Source organism: Camponotus vicinus, unplaced genomic scaffold, assembly GCF_025532165.1.
Source record: "Camponotus vicinus isolate PSW18456_S1 unplaced genomic scaffold, iyCamVici1.0 SCAF_12, whole genome shotgun sequence".
Lineage (NCBI taxonomy): Eukaryota > Metazoa > Arthropoda > Insecta > Hymenoptera > Formicidae > Camponotus > Camponotus vicinus.
This window is the reverse complement of record NW_028141948.1, coordinates 508,119-525,160: the sequence shown is the minus strand read 5'-3', so window position 1 is coordinate 525,160 and position 17,042 is coordinate 508,119. Positions and strand designations below refer to the sequence as shown.

The window sequence follows — 17,042 nt, the reverse complement described above, 5'->3', positions numbered from 1 at the left end:
GCTTTCACAACTTATTATTTCGTCCTCGTGTGAAACACGCACATTTTATACGGGGTACATGTTAAAGAAACGCGCATTAATTATTGTCGGAACGTTTCACATGTCGCCTTGACCTTTTCTTACGAACTGATATCGAAGTCGTCGCCTCATGGGATATTTAATATCCAATAAGAGCACAAAAATACACACATATACCTTACAACTTGGAACTTTGTTTCGTTCGTCTTCCGACAGGGAAAAAAGCAGGAGACATATACACAGAATGTCCCGGAAACCATCGAGCATTCATTTGAATCGATTTTATATCGGACAGAGAATTTGGAGGGCGTACCAGATTGTCTGGTAATTTTAGGCTATTCTCTGTTTCCTCGCGAGCTCGAATCGATACCCGAAGGTAGGATTCCCTCGTGTTTTCGCAGCTGCTCGTGCTTCCGCTTTCTGAAGGGTTAATGGACGTAGTTTAACACATTCAGTCGCGAATGATAAACTTGTTAATGAACTGTGGTTGTTAGCGTAGTTGCGGCGCGTTAAAAGTATTTAGCACCCCTGTATGTGTGTGTGTACATGTTTGTGTGCGTATCTACATCTGTACGAGCGAGTGTGGATGTGTACGTTCCTCCTTTCATCGTCAGACGATTGTTGTCGTTCATCTCGCTATTGTACCCGCTTACGCGATTATGCAAGAGACGAATCGGCCCGTTGTTCTCTCGTCATCCGCAGATATCGGTTCTCCGCCCCCTCGAAATGCCTTAATCGGTTATTACTTTTGCGAAATTGTGATAAAGTTTCATTATTTCCCACTAGGGATGGAAATTGCGGTCATTTTTCAGTTGCTACGTAGATGTTAATTCCGCGCGCGAAATCTGTGCTTGGGGTAATTTATCCCAGATCATGTAAAAAAGAAAAAATCGTCGCCATTTGTACGGCCATTTAGACGACATTCGGGCTGAAGGGGTTAAAACCCGGCGGCTTCCTCGATTTTCTCGAGATTTACGACGACGACAAAATTCGCCCGGATCAAGGCAACACGGTCGTCCGCTATTTTAATCCCGTTACTAATAATACCGTCTATTTTGCCGTCCGCGGAGCTCGCTTCGGGGAGGAACCTTAATTGAAGTTAATATCCGCGAAGGCCGACGTGGAACTTCAATTTCGAGGGAAACACTAAATAATTGATCGGCGAATAAATCGATCACTCTCGACCGGAGCTAGGCCCTGCGCTCTCCCCTCCCTCCTCTGCTGGTGGGTCTTGTACTTTAACAATTTTACATCCGCGTCTATAAATTGCCGGCCGTTGCTAAATTATTATTACATCTTCAGCGCGATGGAGCTTCCTCGTTTACAGAGCTATCCCGTTTCCACGACGTTTCAACGATGGATTAGCGAGGACGAAAGTCTAATACCGAAGTGTTAATCTAGATGCTAATAAGTTATCGAGTCTTAGAGTTCTCGAGTTGAAAGTTTTCCAGTGAATATTAAGCGGTAGTTTAAAATTTAGTTTTTTTTTCCGAACTAGACTTTGTTAACGAAATTTTAACTCCAAGGCAAGTTTGAATAATGTCTACACGTACATATATAATATTAAATGTTGAAAGGTCGATAAATAGCGAGATTCCGCGATATTTTTAAGAAGAGAAAATGAACTTGCCAAAGTCATCAAAGATTACGTTATTATCAATAGAGACGGTTTGTACGAGAGGAGTAAGGGAAGGAGAGCCTCGAATGATAAAGCGCAATCGATGACTGATAAATCTCAGGTCGCTCAATTTAGTTTGCGTCAGCCTTTTCGCTCGTCCCTTGATTGTGTTTACGCTTTGTCTTCGTAATCTGATATATAGCGCACGTGGATAAAATACAACATACTTAACCCAAATCAATTAATTTCGAACGCATACAATCGATTCCTTCGATCTATTCTTGCAAGAGGAATGTTTGTCGCGAGAAACGATCAATCATTATCATGATCGATCGTCCTTTTTCGAATTTATCAAAATAAACTATTTTCCAACCATATTTGCACGTGTATGTGTGCATGTTAAGCTGCGTCAAATCTCTCAATAAAAAGAAAGGTTTTGAGCGGAATTTCATATATCAAATGATTCTTTTTAAATGATTCCGTCATCATTACAATTGTCTGAAAAAATAATGAATTATCTTTTTTAAATCTAGGGAATCTATGCAGGCTTCAATCTGCTAAATTGAAAATTAAATTGGTAAAATAAAATCAAATAAATTGATTTTAAGAATAATTATAACAATTGTGTGAAATTGTGTGAATATTGTGTAAATTTTTCGTTTATAACGATATTATACAAATGAAACAAGTCTTGGCGGTGTGACACTAATAGAGTGCATATGCACTCATCTTTTCACGCATCAACAATTATCTCGATTATACAACGCAATTATTTTCCGCGGTTGGTTATCAATCGGTTAGTTCCTTTCGCGATGTCCAAGTTCGTCCGTCTTTATTCGACTCACACAGATCACACGTGTCTTAGTTTTACCTCGAGATTATGTATATATCCTGTGCTCTAAATTCTTCACGCATTCCCGCGACCGTCTCCGAAAATAGAAATTAATTTCACGCAATGCGTGCGCGTCGACGGGAGCCTGTTTAAATTTATTACGGAATTTTATATCATATCTGGAATTTTTTTCCCCTTCCTCTCGCGCTTTTTCCCCATCTCCCTTTTTTCCATCGCTGTTTGTACGCGCGCATCATCGCGGTTCCTTGTTGCAAAGTGATGTATACATCTTTCTTTTTTTCTCGTTATTAAAACTTTGAAAAGCTGATAATTTATCTCGCGCGCGCGTTCTCGCAAGTTATTCTCGGTCGGGCTTTTTTCGCATTATTGTATCGATACACATGCGCATGTAATCCAATTTAACATGTAAATAGGTGAGGTTATTTATATCCTTCACTTTTTACACATCGTGGCTGGATGCGTGTAAAAATAGGGAAGAACCGATGCTGTCGGCAGGATCTCGCGTTAACTGTTAAAGGTATGCACATTGCTGTACTATGTACGGCGATTAAAAGGCATCCGCGCAAAGAGCGCGCTGTGTAGAAAAGATTACGGGGACGCGCGATAAAAGTCTGTTAATCGTGCAGTGCCCACCTTTTTATCCGCCTTTATCGATAATGTGTAACGAAACATTGATGAAATTCAAGATGATTTAAATGCCGATTTATAAATAAATTACACCTCGTTTTTTTAGTCTTAATAAAAGTAATTTTTCTCTAAATGAAGAATGTCATACTTGCTGAATATCAAAGATGATATTTTTGGAAATATAGCAAAATATTTTGTATATTTTCAAAGATATTGATTTATCGTTTTTCAAATTGATAAGCAGCTTTACAATTATCGGAGTCGAAATATTTTTAGCATTATCCGGCGCGTTTGATTTTCCTCTTTAATTTATTAATTTTTCTTTCGTTACACAGAATTTCGTTTTATTCGGGGAATTATTTTTTTGACATGTACATCACTTTACATCTGCGATCTACGTTTCGTTAAATTTAGCCGCATCAACCATGAGGCATACATATAACGCGAAGATATGCTTTTGACATTGTCAGTGATGTATAGTCCTCGTGTGCGAGAGAAGCCTTCTCGTCGGCGGAAGAAGTGACACGGCTCAAAGCTGAATTGCATTGTTTTCTGTTATGTACATAAATATTATTTTATTATTGCGTGTCTCGTTTGCACGCGCGCGACAGAATAAAATACTGACTCTGATAGCACGCGAAAGAGATTTCGAATACGCGTCACGATACGAATGACTTTTCCTTCCGTGCAAATGTTTCTCTTTGACGTGCAGCGTTGCGTCTGGATTCAGCTGCGATCTGAAATAATTTTCCATAAATTTCACCTGTGAATTTTACGTGGGATACGTGCTAGCGATTTTTGCTCTTTGTGCCCGGCGGGGGAGATTAATACGGGATTAAAATAATAACCGACATTATTATATACGATATATATTCATAATGTTATATTATATAATATAAATTAAATTCCTCCCACGCGTTGGCGCGCGACAATTTTACGAGCTGTGACGTTAAAATGATCGAGATGGATTTTTATTTCGCGCACAACTGTCGGGGATATAATGAGATCGAGGTGTATATTCCCCGTGTTCTTTGTCAAGCCACGAGCTTCGTCGTGTCAATGCATATTGCATTTTCTGCCGTTATATTGACATGACCTTTTAAAGGATTAATCGATATATGGTCGCCTCGCGCAATAAGGTGTTCCATCGACGAGAGACAAGGGCCGCGAATGCCACCGTCGTCGCTCTCGATAGGAATTATCGTAGAATCAGGTCGCGACTATTATTTATCCCCTTTCCATCGTCGGGATTCGGGTCAATCGATCCGATATCGGTTACATACTTACATCGTTAACACTACGCGATGCCTAGAAAGCCGCGACACGCTTTATTCGAATCTCGTGGTGCCTATTCAACGCGTGTGTTCATCGAATGTGCGACTTGAGAGAATGTGCGACGTTCCGAGTTTATCGTACACCGATACCAAATTTCGACACAACTCATACAACTTTCTCGAGGATTTTCGATCAAGCAGATGACACTGAAAGCACCAACAATATCTGCTAAATTATGTATGCATCAGCGGCAAAAATAATGTACAGGATGTTCCTAAACATGTATGAAAAATTCCGGGAGATGATTCCTTGGATAATTTCTCGAAGAAAAATTCAGATACATCAATGTCCTAAACGGCACAATTTTCAGGCTATTCAAGGTTAAAAAAATAAAATTTGAAAAAATATATTTTAATAAAAACAAAATTATAAAAATTGTTGGAAATGACACTTTTAACCATGATACATGAATCTATTCTCTTTCTCATTAATTGGTGTTTAAAAAATACCAGATATATTATAGATTGTTTTGCATGATGCAATTATGCGATTCCTTAAATCTTCAACATTTTTAATCGAATAAACTAACAATTTTTTAAGATGACCTCTCAAAAAAATCAAGGGATTCAATTCTTATAATTTTCTTTAATTTTGTTTTTGTTAAAATATATTTCTTGATATCTTTTTTTTTAACCTTGAATATTCTGTAATTTGAAAACTGTTTCAGACATTGATGTATATAAACTTTTCAAGAAATTATCTCTCGAATTTTTTTTCGCTCATGTTTAAAAACATCCTATAATTATATGTTGATCATTATATTTATTACAGTAATAGTGTGTGAGATCCCATACAGCACAGAACATTGCAGCAATACCGCAGTAATATTTCAATGTTGCTGCAATGTTACAACAATAATAATAATATTGCTGCAATATTCTGTGCTGTGTGGGATTATTTACAAGATTATCTCTAAGATTATTTATTATCAAAATGACAATGACCCAGTCTTAAAAAGTAGCCATCGGCGCTGCAAAAAATTGCTTCGACGTTGATTTCTGTGGGAAAGGAAACCCATTCGTCGATTGCGTTGTTATTCCTACGGAATTTCTCTTTTATAATCTCGCGTTGCTTATGCAGTCTTAGCGATCCTGGTCGAACATCTCGTTGAAAGCCGAAACGCGTTTCTCGCTGCGAGCTACGAATGTCAATCGCGATGATTTCCGAGAACAGTCTCTCGCGCGCGTCAAAGATCGACGCGATGCATTTTAAATATGGCAACGATCGCCTCTCCCGACTTCTTCGTTTGTTGCATAATTTCATCGCTGACACGCGATGCGATTGCATGGTGAGGTAACGCAATGTTGTTTGTCATTATTTTTCTGATGAATGGTATGGTCAGGGCCGTCTCGTTATGCACACGAAGAGAGAGCGTAAAATTTACATGAGAAAAATAAAAATTTCTATGAAAATTATATATAAATAAATCTTTTTTTACGAGGCAAGCTTACGAATCGCCGAACAAGTAAAATTTCTATTAAAGAGACTTGATTTGTTATTTCGAGAGATGTTGTAAAATTAAGCTACCTGTCTCGTCCATGGATACATCAGCCTCTCGTATAATTTGCGATAAGATAATGAATTATCACGGAGGCATATTTTTTTATCTAAATTTTCACTTCATCACGCAAGTATCTCTGCACGTTTTCATATCGTATGCGTTTAAAAAGATTTATTTTACATTAGCGGGATGAAGGATTGGAGGTAAAAACGCAGCATTATACGCCTCTTTCTGTCCTTTCATTCCGACAAATTCTGCCATTATGAATCCGGATACGTGCATTCATATGCAACGTACGGCAATCTCTCGACCGACGATTATTAAAAAGTACTCCTCAGCATCATTCCGCGGAAAGAATACAAAGATTGACGTATACGTTTACGTACGATTGTCGCACGCAAAACCGCGATAAGCGGTTCGTTTGTATTTTCCGATGCCAGATAATGCTGATTCATTTTCGAGGCGAAACATCTCGAGACTTTTTCCATAGTACGCAAATTTAGAATAAGTAGAGATATCGATACTCCGAGAACAATATCTCGGAAATGTACCATCGAATATTGACATTGTGCAAAATGATGGAAAATTATGAATGAATATTCAGCAATACGAGCGAAGAGAGAGAATATTCTCAAAGATTGAAATAAAATACATATTTAAAGAAGGCAATATCTATATTTTTAATAAGCATGTCACACGATATAATTATAGATATATTAATTATTATCGGCACAAATGTGTATGTGTGTACGATAAGGAAAAAAAGATGACATACATCTGTTCTAAATAATAATGATAAGTTTATAAAGTCTGTTCTCTTTATACGAGTCTACTCCCTCATAAATAAGGGATTGCAATATTGATACTTATGGGCGCTCGTAAATTGTTGCGCTAATATCGACGTTCAATCGTATCGATACGAGTCTGAAAAAGTATAGCCATCGGGGATTGGAAATGGTGTAATTTCGTCGACGGGTTTCGATTACAGTGTTCGGCCGCAGGTCGCGTTTCCGCTGCGGGAAAAACACGCAGGGGATCGTTTTCGCGTGTCGAGAATCGGAATCCGAGCTCGCTCCGAAATTATAGGTGTCTTTGAGCCCTTCCTCGCTGATGGGATATCCTTCATCAGGGTCGCGTAACCCATCGGGATTCGCCGCCCCCGCCCCTGCCCCCGACCTCGCTGCTGCCAGCGACGTCTTTACAAACAGATACGTCCGTTTGTGGACTCTCGTCGGAACGATTGACGTCAGATCGCGTCTTACGACAGCCGGTGAGTTTACATGACAATTATTTTAGCGCGTTATCGTGGCACGATAGCGCGGGTCTCCGGTATCTTGATTACCTGTCAAGTCTTTTATCGGCTCTCGGAGCAGCTCGCGCTCGCGTGAAAGAAGGTTATTTTCATTCGCTACTTGCCTGACTCGCTATTCTAAGGAATAAGCCCCTGTGTGACACTGTCATATAAACCCGGATCTCTAGATACCCCTAGTTTCACCGTGGCCGACGATGGAGCTACAAACGTCCGACCCGAGCCGATTATCAGATCTACCGCCGTGTCAGAGCGAGTAGTTGAACGCAGACGTTCGACTGATGATGGTCGTGTAATCGTTTTACGCCAATTAACAATCCTCGTATGAATATCCAATTCTCGGTCGTTCGTCGATCAAATCGCATCAATTCTGATTATCGATGAAACTCGTGTCAAGATTATTTCGTTCCGCGAGACTGATTGATCTCGCCGGAAAAGTAAAACATGGGTGAATCATATTATGTAAATATGACTAATCTGTAATTTATCATTTTAAATCCCAAACAACATATGTGTAAGTAAAGTAAGACGAGCATTTTTTACGAAAACGTATAGATTTTTTTCTAGGTGACAAGTTACATTTAATACGCATTAAAATTTAGATTTATTCATATTAAGTATTAAATATTAATTGACAGATAGTTGACGAATAAAAAAATTAGAGAAAATATCCGTTGTTATATTAATGGTATTTATTCTCTTATTTATTTATGTCCAATGTGTTACAAAAGTTAAGCTCCTTTTCTACTTTACTCAAGATATTAACTATTATTAATGGACATTTTTCCTCTGATCTGTGATACTGTATCTCACATCTATATGCAAATTAGAAATGTCCTGACCTAATTTCGGCGCTGCAGTAGTGTAGGTCGACGCGCATAGATCAGTAGTGTAGATCGATGGCTGGCGTTCTATCGTACCTCGACGACTAAAACTTTTTTTTATCAACAACATGACCTTCCGTGTCGACAAAATATATATATCACTCTCTCTATATATATTATTTTTTAATAATAAATGAAAAAGTTTCAACTAACAATGAAGATTATAACGTAATATTATATCTTGCGTAATAGGAAATCTCATTTGACGGCGCATAATCTACTATTCCTTAGAGGATATAACACGCACTCTTATTACCCCATTATGCTTTAATTAATATAATTAAGGCTAACGAAATAATACATTACATATATAAATTAACTATGGAATTAAATTTTCAACACGATAGCAACTCCGATTACCTGGATGATTCCGGTTCATCGATCGGACGTACTAAATCGTTATAAAGACGGATTCTTGGAAAACAAGAAACGCGCCGACGTCAGCGCTTACGTCGATATTCTTAATTAACCGACTCAATTGTTCATTATTACGACGATTTAGACAGAGATCTCGGAATTCAAATACGCAAGTGTACGATTTCACGGAAACATTGGGTTTTGGTGAATAAATAATTAATTGCCACTCGCGCGTGTGTAAAGCTCTTGAATTATTACACGCTTCGTTTCGCATCGCGAAATTTTTCCCGATAAATGCTCGGTAATGGCGCTTAATTAATTAATATTAATCACACGCCGTCGACGACCACTCTCCCTTCCCACCCGTGACCCATAAACACACTTTTGAATCTTTACGAATAATCGATTAATCGTGAAACTCGCTTAAAAAGTAACGATGTAAAACGCTATCGAATTAATGGCGATCGGGTATCATGGATTCGCGAATCGCACAGATGTTCGTTCTTAACATAATTATAAAGCGCGACTGTACTCCCGGAGTTTATGGCCGCAATTAGTCACGGGAAATGAATGCCGCCGATGACGATTCATGGACGGACGGATCGTGACGTAAGAGTGGAGATTAAAGCGCTAGGCAAGTGCGGCTCTATTAAATGTCAAAACTGCATCTAAATATACGCGCGCGTACAAGAGTACAAATATGAATGCGAATAAATATACAAATAAGCGTGTCGAAATCGATTTCTCAAATCGAAACGAAAATTATCACTCATTTCCCTTCGTTTCCAAACGAAACTGTGTTATACGAATAGGAAAATTCTTCGAACTGTTAAATTGAATTTTAATTGCGCGGCGAAATTGAGATTTATATAAATATCTTTTCGAGGTTTATATAAAGAGCTTTTCATTTAAACTAGACAGGTAAATGTGAGAGATACTTAAAATGATAATAACTTACGGAGATACTTAAAAAATAATAATGCAAGAATTTTAAGGATACTATAATAGATTGATATCTTGAAATATCTCGTTTCTGACGTAAATTAATGTACAATGGCCTTTAAAAAAAATATAATTATCAAAAAATAATTGGCGATTACGATCGATAATTTCAGTTCTTTTTAATAATGTCCGATAAGTGATGTCATCGCGATGGATCGATCTAAATTAAAGATAAATCGCGAGCGTGAGATTTTTTTGTCTCTAAATAAGTCCTGCTTTTTTATCACAATTATTTCATAATTTAATTAAAATTGTATTATGAGATTACGATACCATACACAATCGTTCAACAATCTTATCTTGTGTAACAAAGTAATGATGTTTTATCGCTGTTTGATTACTTTCTTCTTCATTAGACACCGAATATGCATCGCTGGAATGTGCATCGCAACTAGTTAATATTTATATACATAAAAAAAATCTAATTTTTAATACTTTGTGCATCTAGAATGTTTCAAAAGCTGTTTTTTGGGATATACCATATATAAATGTGCATATATTTTTTATGACAATTTAATTATGCGATAATTGATGGAATAATATTTAAAAGTAATTAAAACATACACGTAACATTTCTAAGCGAGGAATGTTGGATTTTCTTTGTAGACCATCCTGTAGAAATGGCGTACCAGAATGGGTGCGCCAGTTCGACAGAGTTGGAGCGCACGCACGAAGACAGCGCGACGCTATTTTTAATCACGAGCGAGCCTGCTAAATGGAATTACTTTGTCTTTTGCCGTTCCGCGAAATGCATCCGCCGCGTTAATACGCGCATAAAAACCCGATGACATTTTTATGCGAATTTATGGCGACTTTGAAAACTAATGGCATCAGGAAGAGCACATTCGATTCCACTACCGAAAGCTTTTCGAGACAAGGTTTTTATTTCGCGTCACAGAAACATCACGTGTATTTTACGCGTTGAATATTCTCCATTACTTTTCTGATATCCATTATCGCTTTGGTTAATTTGCTTAATCTGAAAAATTAAGAATCCATGAACGCGCTTAATGTCAGGCAATTAAATATCCATATACATATTTTTTTGTGTATATATTCTTGTTTATACATTTTTTTCCGATATTTATTATCGCTTTGAGTGATTTGGAAAAATTAAAAAAAATAATCATTGCATCTAATAGTTTAATTTAATAATTAAATTAATAATTTAAATTATTATATACAATGATTTTTTTTAATTTTTTCAAGTCACTCAAAGTGAATATTCATCTGCATAATGTTTGTACCTTTGTATCTATTCATTTTTAGATATCTTTCTTTCAATCTTTTAATTAAGAAAATTGATTAACACTCGTCATTTCACGAGTGGATGAAATACTCGAAATTCGGTGAAGGTCTCTTGCTTAATTCAACGAATCAAGCAAGTTTCGAGACTACATTTCGATTTACGAGACTGACGAATGGCCTAATTAAGATTTAAACATTTTTTGCAAACTAAGTTGAGTTCTTTGATTTAACACATTCGTTGATACAATTTCTTTTTATTTCGATATTTACAAGTAATTTGATAGATAAATCGCTTATCTCTCTCTCTATTTTATCATACTCATCTTAAAGTTTGGCAAAAGAATGGATTTTGCTTGCTGCTTACATTTTACTGATTACGTTTTTTTTATTGCTATTGGTTTAAATCTCTCAATAACGCAATGTATTTGACGTCAGCAAACGCAGCCAAAATATCTTACGAAGAACCGTGATAGAAAAGGATGGGAAGTCAGAAAATAATGCAGTTTTATCCGAGCATTTTCTCAGCTTCACTTGTTACTATCCATTTTACTTGTTACATTTTACCTCTTTTTCTCTCTCTTTCTCTCTTTCTCTCTATTTCCTTCTTTTTCTCCGTTATCGGCGAGATAAAATTGTTCTGTTTCCACGGGAAGCTTATATTATCACGAAGGCAATCGTTTCTCGAGGAAAACCAGAGACAGAAAAAGCGATCGGGAGATGAAAAAATCCCTCTCTGGGCACATCTCACGCAGAATGAACGAGGGATGACTGTGCAACCTTGATCATTATCCGAAACGATCCTTGCAAATGACATCGTGACGAGCAAAGATCCGTGTGAAATTGATTAAATTTACGTTGCTAACAGCCGATCTCGCTCTTTATCGCTCGCTAATTTCGCTTTTGGGGAGAGGAAATGAATACCCTTTGAGAGACGAAAAAATCGAAAGAAATAAAGTAGCGTGCCGCGTGATGCGTTTTGTTTATTTAAAAAAGCGCGGAGATATCCGCCGATACACATTTCGCGACATATATGTACGTTAATATATTCCGTTGTGCAAACGGCTAAAAAAACAAGCTGCGATCTTGTCAACTGCTTCCGCGGAAAAGTGAGTCACGCCTTGTTAATCGCGCGGGGGTGTTGATGGAACAATTTTTCGCAACGCTACACACCGCACCGAATTTTCCGACAGGCCAACAAACACCGCAGAATTCAATAGCACGCAAGAATGGATACTCCATGTTGCGTCTCTCGGCTTGTAAAAGAGACGCGCCGATGCGTGTATTAGTGGCGATTACGTTACACGATACACGTGCGCGCGAGAGAGGGAGTGGGGGGGAGGCTGCAACGATAAAGAGGGAGGAGGGGTTCTATCTTGCCTGGCACGCGTGCTTTGACCAGCATTAATGCGTGTCTCTCTCTCTCTCTCTCTCTCTCTTTCTCTTGACAGTTATGTTAGCCCATCATAAAAAGTAAGAAGGAAAGAGAAAAAAATAGAAATGAATAGATGGATGTTTAATTTAGTTCAAAGATAAGAATTTGAAGATGTAGGACGTTTTCCAGCAAGTGACACAGAGGGCACAGTGTGACACAGTGAATCATTTCATCCTTGTTTACATTCGGCAACCAACAAGGATGAAGTGATACACTGTGTGCTCTGTGTCGCTTGCTGAAAAACGTCCATAGACTGTCAGTTACAATCAAGTTTTCATGTATACGGAATTGTTAATAATTTTTTCATTTTTATCAGAATCAATTTAACATTTTTCGAATTGGAATTTTCTTTTTTAGACACTGTTGAAATTTTTCAAGAAAATACCAAATGCTACTGAGAAAAAAAATTTAGTGTAAATAAAAACTTTAAAGATTTTTGCTCGAGAATTGACAATTTGATTAGAATTTTTTCATTATATTCCCAGGATATTATGCTTTTCAAAATAAACAATAGAGGAACGTTGTGTCAAAAATTGTAAACAAAGCGGGCGGCGATGGAATGTGTATACGTTCCTGTCGGTCCTGCATCGGTTAGTGCGGTTGATTACGTGACACTGGACGGAAGTGTTCCGGACGGACGGCATCCGCAGTCCCACGTGGAGCCGTAGAAAGGTTGGATCGTCGCGCGCGGAGATAATATTACGCGTGTGTGTATGTGTAGGTGCGTGCGAGCACGCTAGCGTGTATGTGTGCGCACGTGCGATTCGATACAGGTAAGCGCGATCGATATATAGCCGGGTCGGTTGGTGAAATATGAAGATGTGTAATAGGAATAAGGAGTAAATAAATAAAAAGGAAAAATAGAGAGAGAAAAGAGCGAGAGAGATTACGACATGTGTGTGTGTGTGTGTGTGTGTGCGCGCGCTGGATTGCGGATTGGCCGATCGATCGGTGATGCGTGACATTTTATCGTGCGTAACACATGACATCGGGCAAGTAAATGTGTCGCACAATTCCCGAGATAACGCACCTCGTATCCGCATTACTCTAATCTTCCATTCCTTTTAAGCAAAGTGAATTAAGCGGATTAATCATTCAAGCGAATTAGTAGTAATGTCCTCAATTTGGATAAAGCTCCGACTTTGATTGCTTTAATGGGAACTACCTCGTTGAGAGAGATAAGGGTTCGTATTACAAATATTTTTACTCGTGCCACACGCATTCCTACCTTTTTATTATCTCATTATGTATCGCGACCGCATTGTTTTTTTTTTTTACCGTCTTTTCTACGAGACACCTGGTTTCGTATTTCATCGTTTCTCGACTCGTATTCGGCCGCGAGGCCGAAATTTTCGACATCTTGGCGTTTCGCCGAGGACCTCGTTTATAGCGACGCGATATTGTTAACGAAAAATATCCTTCGCGAACGAGAATATATTCGTTGCGTGTATACGTAATAATAAAAATTGCGACTTTTCGAGGCGCAGTTGTAAAAAAAAAAGAAAAAAAAAAGAGAATTAACTCTCCCCCGCGATACACATATTCGCTCGCGATCGCGAGTAAACAAGCTGGAAAAATCCACAAACGTTTGAGGAGCTCGATGTTTTCGCGGGATGACGTCATGTGTAGGAAACTCCCGCAAACGAATGCTCAAAGCTCTACTTTTAATGAGTTCACTTACACACACGCTGGACCAACAAACTCGATTTCGCTCCCCTGGCTTCGCGGGTCTGGTTCGTTTTATCTCCGAGTCGCGGCCGCGACTTGCATGAAAATCCGCGCGAGAAATCAATTTTCCCGAGATAAAAGGCGGATCTTTTTTTTCTGTCACGGCGTAGAAACAACTTATTCGGAAATTGCGCGAGGATGGCTCGCGTTTTTCGAAGGCCGTCTATAATTAGCGGAAACATAATCGAAGCACCGTGCTCTCGGCGCTACTTTATATTCGCCGTTCGTTTTACATGTTTGTTGCGCGGTTAATATAGCGTGAGTTTTACATACGCGTCGTAATTATCTACGTATTAAAAAAAAAAAAAAATAAACGTGTGAATTTACGATTTCGCGTGCGCACTAAGAGATAATCTCCTCGTTATTGTAATCCGCGCGTGGGTAGGACTTATGTATTCTGGAGTAGGCGGTAATTGAAATGATGACATGTGATTCCTTAACCCTTCGTGGAATTTTTGCGTTATGTAAGAGTCGTATGAAAAAAGGAAAAGAAAACATGTGTTGAACACGCGTTGAATTATTAATCTCACGCCTCGTTAACCGGAAATGGCGTACGTCACTTGCGAGGATATTAATGTTAAAAAAAATCGCACACGTACAAAGTCTCAAAGATATAATTATAAACACTTGTAAAATACAATTGCAAACAAATATTATGACAAATGTGTGACGCACAATATGCTTAATGATATATTTTTAAAGAATCGTTCATAACATCTTCCTCGAGTCACAGATATTAGCGTATTAAGAGTTATGTGCGTGAAGAATCTTTAAAAGTTGAATAAAAACAGCGATGCAGTCAAGATTTAATAATGAATGGTCGTGGCATGAATGATGCATCGGGACAGATACTTCCTATCATTTGAATTATCTCTGATTGTTCCACGCTGAAAGTGGAATCATTATAATTTTATCTTACGTCACCTGCATGTGAAAAAAAACACATTCTGATATTCTGACAATTTCGATAATTAGTCGACATTAGTCGTCCATTAGTCATTTTTCTCTCAATCTCCCTTGTCGATTCTTGTTTTCTACTTGTGTTGGAAAATATTGAAATATCCATTAAGAGTGATTAAGTAACGCAGGTAGAAAAATAATAAATTAAGACACGCACGTCCAACATTCCGAAGAAGGACGGTTACAAGGTGAAAATTCTTATTCTCGAGCGATTTGTTCCTAGATCGATAACGAGAAATTATTTCCCGATTACGCTATCCATTTGTCAGATGAGACGCTATAAATTCCGAGTTTAACATCGCGCCGTGTTGCTTTATTACAATAAACGATCTGCTTTTTACACACGAATCAGACGCATGTCAGTATGTAAGCGTGGCGATGAAAGTGTTGAACAAATATATGCGTCATCCACGACGACGATATTGTTGTTCGCTTAACGACCGTATCGCGAACGCGAATGAATGTTAGCCGACGCGGTTTAATGTCGTTTATATCAATTTAACCAGCGAGTTGGCGCTTAAAGGGGCACCGTAAATACGTATATTTATTTGCACGCCCTTTCCCCTTCATTACACCCTGGCGCGTTTCCCTTCATTACATCCTCGGCGCCAACGAGCGTGCCTTGAAAACATTAGAGACGAACCCTCACGGATTTTGATAAGAGAACTCGTGGACGATTCCCCAGGTGAGACGATGGCCATATATGTGCGTGACGTGTCAGAATGTCGGGAATGCGCGCATGAGAGCTGACTACATTTTGCGTAGGACGCTCTTTGATTCATGAATCATTCCTCTATCGCGTGGCGAGCATGTCCGATGATTAGTTGTGACAAGCTATTACTTATTCCGCGCTTTCATGGAACGTGCTTTTGCTTGCTTCATCACATTTTTTTCGACGATCGAGTGATTAATCGATCGGTGATGGATTCCCAAGACTTTCGATGAGTGGTAATTTGTTTTTCCGATATCTAAAAATCACGCATTACGCATGTTATTAGTGACGTAATTAGAGAAAGATGGATTAGAGAGAGATGGAAGTAATTAAATCGCTCTTTTTGTAAAAATGATTATAAACAATATATCAAGAATATTCATTTATACGTGATGTAAAATTATTTGAGATTACGGGCAATATTATGGTTGTCGCGTAAACTTCTTTTATCATTATCTCGAGTCGATTTGACAGAATTTCCTTACACAATATTTCGCGTGCTTTTTAAATCTAAAATTTTGAAAGCGATAACTCGATAATATTTCCTTCTTATTCCCGCGTAATAATTTACATAACAATTCACGGCAGAAAACAGAGTAAACGGTGAATCGAATTTGATGATGAATAAACTGGGTGACACGCGAATCTGAGTCATAATTCTTCACGTATGTTCGACTTTTTTTCTCGCCCTCTTATTAATATTCATGGAACTTGGAGGGACCGAGTCTGGAATATCCGGCTGTCTTGCGGATCCGACGTTTGACGAAGGACATTTCTCGTCTTAGCAGCGGCGGGTGGTGGTTGATAAAAAGTAGGAACGGTATATTATAACGTTACGTGACGGTGGCAGGCAGGTACGCGGGTGAATAATGAGAGCGACTCATGCAAAAGCAATTAAATTCGTTTAGCTAAGAGCCGCGTCTAAGCAAAAGCGGATAATAAAATCGCGCTTGGGTTCTAATTCGATGAACGTGCGTAAGCGGTGACATCATTTCGCGGTGACTCCACTTCTCTACCTGTATTTATACGACCTCCGGTGTATAGCGTATTAATGACGATACGCTCCCGTGGTATTAATGACGATACGACTCGCGGTGACTCGTGAAAGAGCGAGCCGACAACAGCCGGTGCCTTCGCATAAAATGTCATCATCGCGACACGTAATCCGCGCGAAAGTATTTAATGGTCCGTCGCAACCTTCGCAATGTTTCTCTCGCGATTCTCAGGATTCCGTGATCGCCGTTGGTATTTATAGCACTGTGTCAGACGCGTAGACCCACGCCTCGGGACACGATTCAATTACTCGTCGGATCGTCCGATACCTGAGTCATTTGGACGTCATTGAATCGCGAAATTTATTCAATTAATTTCATATGAATGAGGGAGAGAAAGTGCGCGCGTGAAGCGATTAAAAATACATCAATTTCTCGCGCGAGATATTTAATTTGTCATTTTTGT

At 38.5% G+C, this 17,042-nt stretch overlaps 1 protein-coding gene across 21 annotated transcripts in view; it reads left to right on the top strand.

The window, feature by feature from the left end:
- Window positions 1-17,042, top strand: part of Pmca (plasma membrane calcium-transporting ATPase 3) — a 79,603-nt gene that overhangs the window by 7,182 nt on the left and 55,379 nt on the right. The window contains exon 1 of one of the 21 annotated variants that reach the window (XM_083083681.1): window positions 12,800-12,957. The exons of 19 other annotated variants lie outside the window; for them this stretch is intronic. The gene's annotated coding sequence lies outside the window, so the exon portion shown is untranslated. Of the gene's footprint in view, window positions 1-12,799; window positions 12,958-13,017; window positions 13,369-17,042 lie in introns of those variants that run through there. One more of the 21 variants, XM_083083684.1, reaches the window with a different exon arrangement.